Source organism: Cricetulus griseus, chromosome 6 (assembly GCF_003668045.3).
Source record: "Cricetulus griseus strain 17A/GY chromosome 6, alternate assembly CriGri-PICRH-1.0, whole genome shotgun sequence".
Classification (NCBI taxonomy): Eukaryota; Metazoa; Chordata; class Mammalia; order Rodentia; family Cricetidae; genus Cricetulus; species Cricetulus griseus.
The window spans coordinates 121509985-121519616 of NC_048599.1; positions in this window are offsets into that span (position 1 = coordinate 121509985).

Genomic DNA, 9632 nt, shown 5'->3' on the forward strand with positions numbered 1-9632 from the left:
TGCCGGGACTCGTAGTTTCGGCCCAAACCGGCCACGCGCAGAAACTACGCGCGCTCCTGGAGAGCCGCGCTGTGGTTGAGCTGTTTGCAGCAACAAGCTGGACGCAGTGAAGTGGTGGCTTTTGTCACTTTTGACATGACCTCCCTCACCCCGACAGTTTAAAAGATCTGCCTGGTCTGCGTTAAATCTGACTCTTCAGCACTTTTGAAGAATGAATAAATGAATCCTGTCAATCAGAAAACGCATGATTTAAGTTTCAGAAGAGTATAACCCTGCCAAAGGATCTAGTTGAATAGGACACACACACACACACACACACACACAAACACACACACACACACACACACACACACACACACACACGGTACTGGCAATGTCCAACTTCATGAGCTGAGGGTGGAGGCATGGTACGGGTTCTTCCGCATCTATGTTGCATGTTCTCCAATGAGATTGAACGTTTTGTAAACAAATGTGTGATTTATGGTATGTGTAGTCAGACCCCAAAAATTGTTACAACAATTCAATCCAAAATAGACAACTCAAAACAAATAACTGATAAAGACCTATGACGGAATTACAGTTCCACAGACTGAGTGGCCTCTCTCTGGAATGCTTTCAAACATAGAATGTAAGATAATTTACATAGATAACTATTTTGTATGAACTGGGTACACGATCTGCAGTATTGGAGGGATGAGGGTGATCTTTGACTGCACCCTTAGTTCTTCCAAAGTAGACTTATACCAAGTGTTTCACAGAGAATATTGGGCTCTCTATCCTCTGAACTTAGTCATTCTGAATGCTTGGAAATACAGTGTTATACATGACTTTAGTCAACCGTCCTCACCGTAGACTTCAAGCACAAGCAACTGGTTGACTTATGGCTGACCTGCCATTCATCCTGTGTTATCATAAAGGGTGTTTCTTAATCTTTGCTATACGTCAGCCTCACTTGGGGGACTCTAGTTAAAGTTGGGCATACCTTGAGCTCTGTCTAGCACCAGAATCTCCCTAAACTGAGAGATGGCGCCTGGGTAGGTGCAGCTACTAGTTAGTTCCCAGGTGACTTTGGTATGCAGCTTGGACTATCAGCATTCTAAGGAAATGTTAAGACCCATGACTTTTCCTTAGTAGTTATGATAACCTGGGCCCATGATCATCCCTGCTGTGCCTGCCAGGAATATGATTTTTAGAATACGCTTAACTTTCTGTGCCTTAATTTCATCATCTAAAAAAGTCATAATAATATTGTTGCCTATCTTACAAGGTTGGGTGTAGTCTCAATAGATTGTACTGTTCAGATAAAGAACTCAGAATATTAAATATGGCAATATATTACTGTCATTATCATCATCCTCATTGTTTATTGATCTCAGTACTACCTATTTCTGCCTTCATACTTGTGATGGTTAATGTTATGTTGATTTTGGTTAAGTAGAGTGGACTAAGGGATGCCCAGAAAACTGATAAAAAGAAACATTACTTCTGAATGTGTGCATTTCATTTAATAGTCTGAGTTAAAAAGTTCATCTTCACTAGAGCAGAAAACCTTTCTTCTGGAGCCATGAATACAACAGTAAGTCCATTCTCTGCTCTGTCTGGGACATCACCTTTTACCTCTCATGCATTGGTTCTCCTCCTTCTGGGCCCTTGAACCTGGACCAAGAATTGCATCATTGGCTCTCCTAGGTCTCAGGGTTTCTAATTCAAACTGGAACCCCATCACCAGCTTTCCTGACCTCTAGCTTGTGGAGGCAAATCATGTGACTTCTCAGCCTCCAGAATCACATAAGGCTATGTTTCACAACAAATATATATATGATATATATATGTATACATATATATCATATATATATGATATATATATATGTAAAGAGAGAGACAGAAAAAGAGGGCAAAACATCTGAAAAGTAACCTCTGTGACTTTTGCCACAAACACATGGAGGAAATCCTGACAAATACATTTAGTATTCTAAATAAACCACTTCTAAATTTTTAAATAATCTTTTAAAATTTGTTTATGTTTATTATTTGTGTGTCTGTGTGTTCAACCCCACAGAGAGGTCAGAGATTATTATTAATTATTATTTTATATGTATGAGTGCTTTGTCTGCATATATGTATGTTCACCACACACAGACCTGGAGCTCCGGGTGGTAACAGAGAGTATCAAATCCCCTGGAACTGGAGTTTCAAATGGTGGTGATCCATCATGTGGATATTACGAATTAAATCGAGGGCCTATGCAAGAATGACAAATGCTCTTAACCAATAAACCAACTGTCCAGCCAAACATCTAGCTTTTTAAAAGAGATCATAAATAAATCAGCCTTTAAATTCTCACAAATGCAGTCTGTACTTGTGAAGTATTGTCTCAAAGTTAATGGCAAGCATGCTATTGATGTGTGAGGAAAATAGAGGCATAGCTGCAAACCCCACACTAACAAAAATGAGCAAGAGAGCAGTTAGTTCAAACCAGGTGAGGCATTTCTAATCCACAAAGGTATTTATTTTATTTGAGATTTCTCGACATATAGCCTAGGTCTGACTGACTCAGAATCAGCCCACCCAGAGAGCTGCCCGTCTGGATGGAAAAGCTGGAATTTGTTTCTGCAGTCAAGAAAGCATTTTATTACATTTATGACTTCCTCTGGTCATATTTCTGCCAGGACCCAAGACCTTTCCCTCCCCCTTGGTCTTATCACATCTAGTCTCTCTCATGAGCTTTGAGAGGAGCCAAGGACAAAGTGTGCACATTCATGAACCAAAAGTACTTTCTGCTGCTTCAAGGTTTGCCATCGCTAGCATTCAGTTATTGTTTATAATAGTATTAAGAGCTATTAGAAAATCCACAACTAACCATTGGGCCAAGCTCCTGAAGTACAATCAAAGTGAGGGAGGATCAATAATATGAACAAAGGAGTCAAGACCTTGATGGGGAAACCCACAGAATCAGCTGACCCATGTTAGTGAGAGACCACTGACTCTGGTTTGACAAATGGGGAACCTGCATAAGACTGAACTAGACTCCCTTAGTATAGGTGGCAATGGTGAGGATGGGACAATATATGAGGCCACTGGCAGTGGGTCCAAGACCTAACTCTAATGCCCAAACTGACTTAGTGGAGCTCATTCTATATGGAGAAATACCATGCCCACCCACAGGGATGTGGGGGTGAAGAGGGGCCTTGGTCCTGCTTCAAGGAAAAGATGGAACAAACTTAGTAGACTTCCTAGGGGAGGCCTTACCCTCTCTGAGGAGAAGATGGGAGGTGGGGTGGGAGGAGTGAGAGGAGAGGACGGAGGGGGAACTGGGATTGGAATGTAAAACATAAACTAATAAAAATTTGTTAAAAATGAAAAAGAGCAATTGCAAACACCCCATGGGTTTGTTCAATTCGTGCAGAAACGTCCATCAATAGCTCAGGAATTTTCATTTGAAGAATTGCATAAAGAGTGCTTGCTTTGGCAGCACATATATACTAAAATTGAAATGATACAGAAAAGAATTGCATAAAGAGAAAGGAGAAGACATTTCCATTGGAGTGTGTGTGTGTGTGTGTGTGTGTGTGTGTGTGTGTGTGTGTGTGTGTGTAGGTGCCTTCAGAGGTCAGACTCCCTGGAGCTGGAGCAACAGGTGTTTGTGAGCCACCTACTGAGGGTTCTGGGAACTAACCTCCAATGCACTTACTAAATGATTGCCAGAGGGCTACAGTGGACTCAAGTCTACTCAGATTGAGGGAAGAAAGAAGGGAGAAGTACCAATGCCAGTTAAGTTATTCCTCTTATCTGTAAAGCAGAGGTTCACTCGAAAATACCAAGTAGCAAAGTACCTGTGAATCCTCATTCTCCATGCCGGATCACATGACCAGTGCTAGAAGCAGAAAACGATGGTGGAGAAAGATAAAACTCAGGCCAGAAACTTTCCTTATCAGGAGAGCATTTGAAATTCTAACAACAAGGCTGGAGAAGAAATGGTATGCATGGACAACAACTGATTCTAGACCCCTCCCCATGTCTTGCATATTTTTAAAAGTGCAAGTATCTCGTATTGCAAATAGCAAAGTGGATGCCACTTCAAATTCTGCACATACTGAAAAGGATACTTGGAGAATGATTTAAACAGCTTTCTCTGAATACGGTGAATTGAATGGATATGTTCATCCTTTGAAGACCAACCAGGTGTGATGCCACACACCTATAATCCCAGCACTGGAGGTAAAGGAAGAAGTATCAAGAGTTCAATCCTCAGTTACACAAAGTTGGAAACCAGTTTGGGCTACAAAATAAAATACCAACTACCAGCAATGATTCTAGAAGCCAGAGGCTGGCCCAGGATTTGGCTCAGCAGGTAAAAAGTATGGACCAACCAAGTTCAAACTCCACAGAGACAATAATAATAACTTTATTTTTAAAAGCAACAGGGAAAAAAAGCAACAAGCAATGTAAACAGTTATATTATTAACTTAGAATGTGGAAAATGTAATTATCTACCCACAGAGGGAACTAAGTACAGGCCCAGATATCTTCACTAGATATTATATCAGATATTAAGTTGGAAATACACACACACACACACACACACACACACACACACACACACACACACACACATTCAGGTGCACATGCCACAATATTATGATTTTTTTGACCCTCAGCCTTGAAAATAGTTTATTTGATTACAGAAATCTAGGTTGAAAATCAGTTTCTCTTTACACTTTGAAGATGTCATTTTATCGTCTACTAATTTTAATTGATGATGAGAAGGCTAGGGTCAATACAGTTGTTATTTTTGTTTTTCTGGGATTTTTTAAAGATTTTTTTATTTTATGTATATGTGTGTTTTGTCTGCACATAGTGCCTGCCTATAGGGGCCAAGAGAGGGTATTGGATGCCCTGAAACTGGAGTTACAGACAATTGTAAGCCACTTTGTGGGTTCTGGGAACTAAACCTAGGCCCTCTGCAAGAGCAAAAGGTGCTCTTAACCAGTGAGCCAATGTGTCAGCTACTTGTTTTTGTATTTGGTGTAGTTCTAGTTGGCTTGGAACCCACTGTGCAGACCAGAGGGGCCTCAAAATCTGCCTGCCTCTGCCTCTCAAGTACTTGACTCAAATACACACACCGCCACACCTGGCCAATTGTTACTTTTTAAATCTATAGATATTTAATCTTCTCTCTCCTTTCCATTGTAAGATTTATGTTCTTTATGCCCAGTGGTAGTAGTGCACACCTTTAGTGCCAGCACTTGGGAGGCAGAGGCAAGTGGATATCTGTGAGCTCAAGGCCAGCTTGGTGTACAGAGCAGGTTCCAGGACAGCCAGGGCTTCAAGGAGAAACCCTGTCTCAGGGTTCTTTGTCTTTGATTTTTCTACAATTTTGCTTCAGTGTATCTATTTGTCTCATAAATCAATTTTTCTGCTTAGGACTAGAAGTCTTAGTTTGAGTTTCTTTTTTAAAACTGTGAAGAGACACTGTGACCACAGCAACTCTTATAAAGGAAAACATTTAATTGAGGTGGCAACTTTACAATTTCAGAGGTTCAGTCCATTATCATCATGACAGGGAACACAGTGGCATGCCGGCAGACATTGTACTAGAAGTAGCTGAGAGTCCCACATTGCAGACAATAGGAAGTCCACTGAGACACTGGGCAGTATCCTGAGAAAGGAAACCTCAAAGCCTACCACCACAGAGATAAACTTCCTCCTACAAGGCCACACCCATTCCAACAAAGCCACACCTCCTAATAGTGCCACTCCCTATGAAATTATGGGAGCGAATTACATTCAAACTACCACACTGGTCAGTTTGCTTCCTCAGTTCAAACATTTTTACCGTTTTTATTTTTTAATTCAGAGACATTCTTAGCCATGTACCCCTTTCTTCACCCACACATCTTCAATTTGAAACATTTATATTGATCCTTATTTGTTTGGTTTTCCCTTCTACCCAACTTTCTTAGGACTCCCAGCACAGAAATAGAAATGCTTCGAATTAAGTTCCCATTCTTTTTCAAGTTACTCTCTCTCTCTCTCTCTCTCTCTCTCTCTCTCTCTCTCTCTCTCTCTCATTTTCCTCTTCCTTTTTTCTTTTTTCTCTCATGGTTTCTTTAGACAGTATCTTGTCATGTAGCTGAGAATAGCCTCAAACTTACAACTCTTTTGCCTTTGTCTCCTAAGTACTGAGGTTATGGACACCTCCCCTTCTCTCTTCAAACCTGCTTTATTCTTTCTTTGTGGTTTACAGTTCTTCTTCCCATCATTGTTTTTCCTACAATCACAGATTTTAGAAAAGAAACATATTGATAGATACTTATTTCCTACTTTGTTTATTTTAATGGATATTATGAATTTTAATTTTAATTACATTTTTAACTAAACAGTACCACTCTTATAATGGTAAAACTGTGTGTAGACTCTCCTCTAACATTGTTCCAGAGAATTATTAACTATTGAAAAATCTAAAAATTTTAGCCCAGCCTCAAGGTGTAGCTCATCGGTGAAACAACCGTTTAGCATGCACAAGGCCCTAGGTTCAATCTCCAGCAAAAACTGTACTTCTGAAATATCAGCTTGATTGAGCCCCACAGAACATACCAAATCACACAAATGTATCTTCCAAATCTATTTTAAAAAATTTTTGAGGGGGCTGAAGAGATGGCTCAGCGGTTAAGAGCTGTTCTTCCAGAGGTTCTGAGTTCAATTTCCGGCAACCACATGGTGGCTCACAACCATCTTAAATGAGATCTGGTACCCTCTGCTGGCATGCAGGCAAAAGACTGTATACATAATAAATAAATAAAATCTTAAAAAAAATTTTTTTTTGATACACTGTCTCATTAGGGAGCCCTGGTTGGCCTGGAACCCACTTTGTGAACCAGGATGGCCTTGAACTCACAGATGTCCACCTGCCTCTGGTTTCTGAGTGATGCTGGGATTAAAGAAGTGTTCCATAATGCCCATCCATTTTGTTTTAAATGAATAATAATCACCCTGCAGCTTAATTTAATTTATTTTAATTTTGTTATTATTGTTATTTGAGTCATGGCTCACTACATATACCTAACTAGACTTGAACTTGCTTTATGGGGCAGAAAACCCTGAATTTGTGGCAGTCCCCCTTCCTCTACCTAACCAAATGCTGGAATTATAGGTGAGTGTCACCATGTCCAGCCTTAATTTTACTTAGATAAGTTTATTAAACATTTGTAAATTAAAATATATTGTGAAGAAAATACATGAAGGTCACTTTAAAATAGCTAATATGTTAAATAGGCATGTTTCTGCAGAAATCAAAACACACTAATAATTATAAATCAATGGCAAAGGAGGAAAGAGATGAGAAGTGAATGGGCTTTCAAGTGTGCATGCCTACCTCATTCCCCCTGACAGCTTAAAGGTAACTGAACCTGGTGAAGACTGTTGTTGACAACTGTAAGGGTTAGTCTTGGTTGCCAACTTGACTGGATCTGGAATCAACTAAGCGATAAGCCCCTGGGCACACCTGTACGGATTTCCTGGATCCTGTTATTTGAAGTGGAAAGACCCGCCCTCAAATACAGATAGCATGCCTTCTAAAGGCAGCCAGACAAAAGGAGGTATGAGGAAAAAATTTTGCTTTTTACCTGCTTGTTATCCTGTTGCCTTTCTGCCACAGCCAGTGCCATACTTCACTGACCCCATAACCCAACTTCTGCAGTTTTCCAACATGAACTGGAGCCCAGTGGCTCTCCAAGAATCCTCTCTAGAGCCTAGACTCGAGGCCTGCGACGCCAGACTTGGACAACTGAAATGCCCAGCCTGACAGGCTGAACAGCTACCAGATTCGTGGCCTCTTTAGTGTGAAGGCAGCCAAAGTTAATATCCAGACTGTATTGTAGGTCAGTCTAATAAATCCTCCCTAACTATCTACTCTTCCTATTAAGTATGTTCCTCACTAATACAGTAGAGTTCTCTAGAGGTAATTTGGCAAGCTCTCGATGTTACTTTTATGAAAGAAAAAAGACAAAACAAAACAAAACAAAACAAACAAACAAAAAATGAGCCAAAGATGTCACAGAACATTGGTGTCAATTCTCTCCTTTCTGCTACATTCCTGGGATGCACTGCTTTCTCCAAAACCCCCATTAATTTTTTTTCCCAGACAGGGTCTCTCTATGTAGCCCCAGCTGGTCTTGATCTTCCTATGTAGATCAAGCTGGCCTCAGACTTTTGAAGATCCCCATGCCTCTGTCTCCTGAATCCTGGGATTATAGGTCTGGGCTACCATATGTGACATTCAGAACCCTCAATAAACTATTATCTCAGGTGTGTGTCATAGTACATGTGTGGAAGTCATTTCTCCCCTTCCACTGTCAGTTAGGCAATTCAATTCACATTGTCACACTTGATCAGCAAGCATTTTCCCCCTCTCAGCCATCTGGCCAGCCCTGTTATTTCTTTTCTTTTTCATCCCCCTCCCCAATTTATTCTATTTTGGGGTATGCATGTGTACCACACAACGCATTTGGAAGTCAGAGGAAAACTTGTGGAATCCCATTGTTTTCCTTCTACCTACCATGTGGATTCCAGGAATTAAACTCAGGGTACCAGACTTGGTGGCAGGTGCCTTTACCAGCTGAACCATCTTGCCAGCTCATTAATAAGAAGCTACTTTCAGGCTGAAGAGATGGTTCAGGGTTTAAGAGCAATGACTGCTCTTCCAGAGGACCCCGGTTCAATTCTCAGCACCCATATGGCAGCTCACAACTGTCTGTAACTCCAAGATCTGACCCCCTCACACAGATATACATGCAAGCAAAACACCAGTATACATAAAATAAGAATAAATAAATTATTTAAAAAAATAATCTACTTTCAAGGGATCTGATGGAGCCTGGTATGCAGTTCTGTGGTAGAGCACTTGTTTGGCATGGAAGGTCTTGGGTTCAATCCCAGCACAGCAATAGCCCCTCCACACAAAACTCCCAACTGACTACTGACTGCATGGGAAGGTCATACAACCTACTGGATCAATAGCAATGCCTGCAATAAAGGAGTGTGCTGCAGACTGTGTGTCTGCCTTTACTGAGGCCGTGAGAAGCCTGGATCCCCATCCATACCTGGCCTCTGGTGCAGATAAACAACACAGTCTCAAGGCTATCCATCTGGCACCCCTCAACAGTTTCCAAGTCTAAGAAAACATTCTTTAGAAGAGAGAGTGAGTTCTTAGAACAAGGACACTCAAGGGGACATTTCTGTTTCTGGCTTCTAAGCACTTCAACTAGAAGAAACTACACAGCACTAACAAGATAGAGGGCAGGTTTCAGTCTAATGAAGTTTCACGGATAATTATGATACATATTACTTTCCTGAACTTATACCTATCTTCCTTTCTCATTTGACCTTTAGAGAGAGAGTCAGTTTTTACAGTAGAACTGTTGGGCTCTTTGAACACAAGAGGCTTGTTATTCTACCTGAGTTAATCAGACTTACCAAATCTCCTGTCCAAAAAGCCTATAAGAAATAGGTTTTTGTGTGTTTGGGAGTGATTGGAAGACAACTTTGAGTGAAGAAAACAAGTCAACGATTCTTCTGTCTAGAGAATAAAAATTCCTTGACTTGTAATTTTACTCTGCCATCAAAGGGAAGGA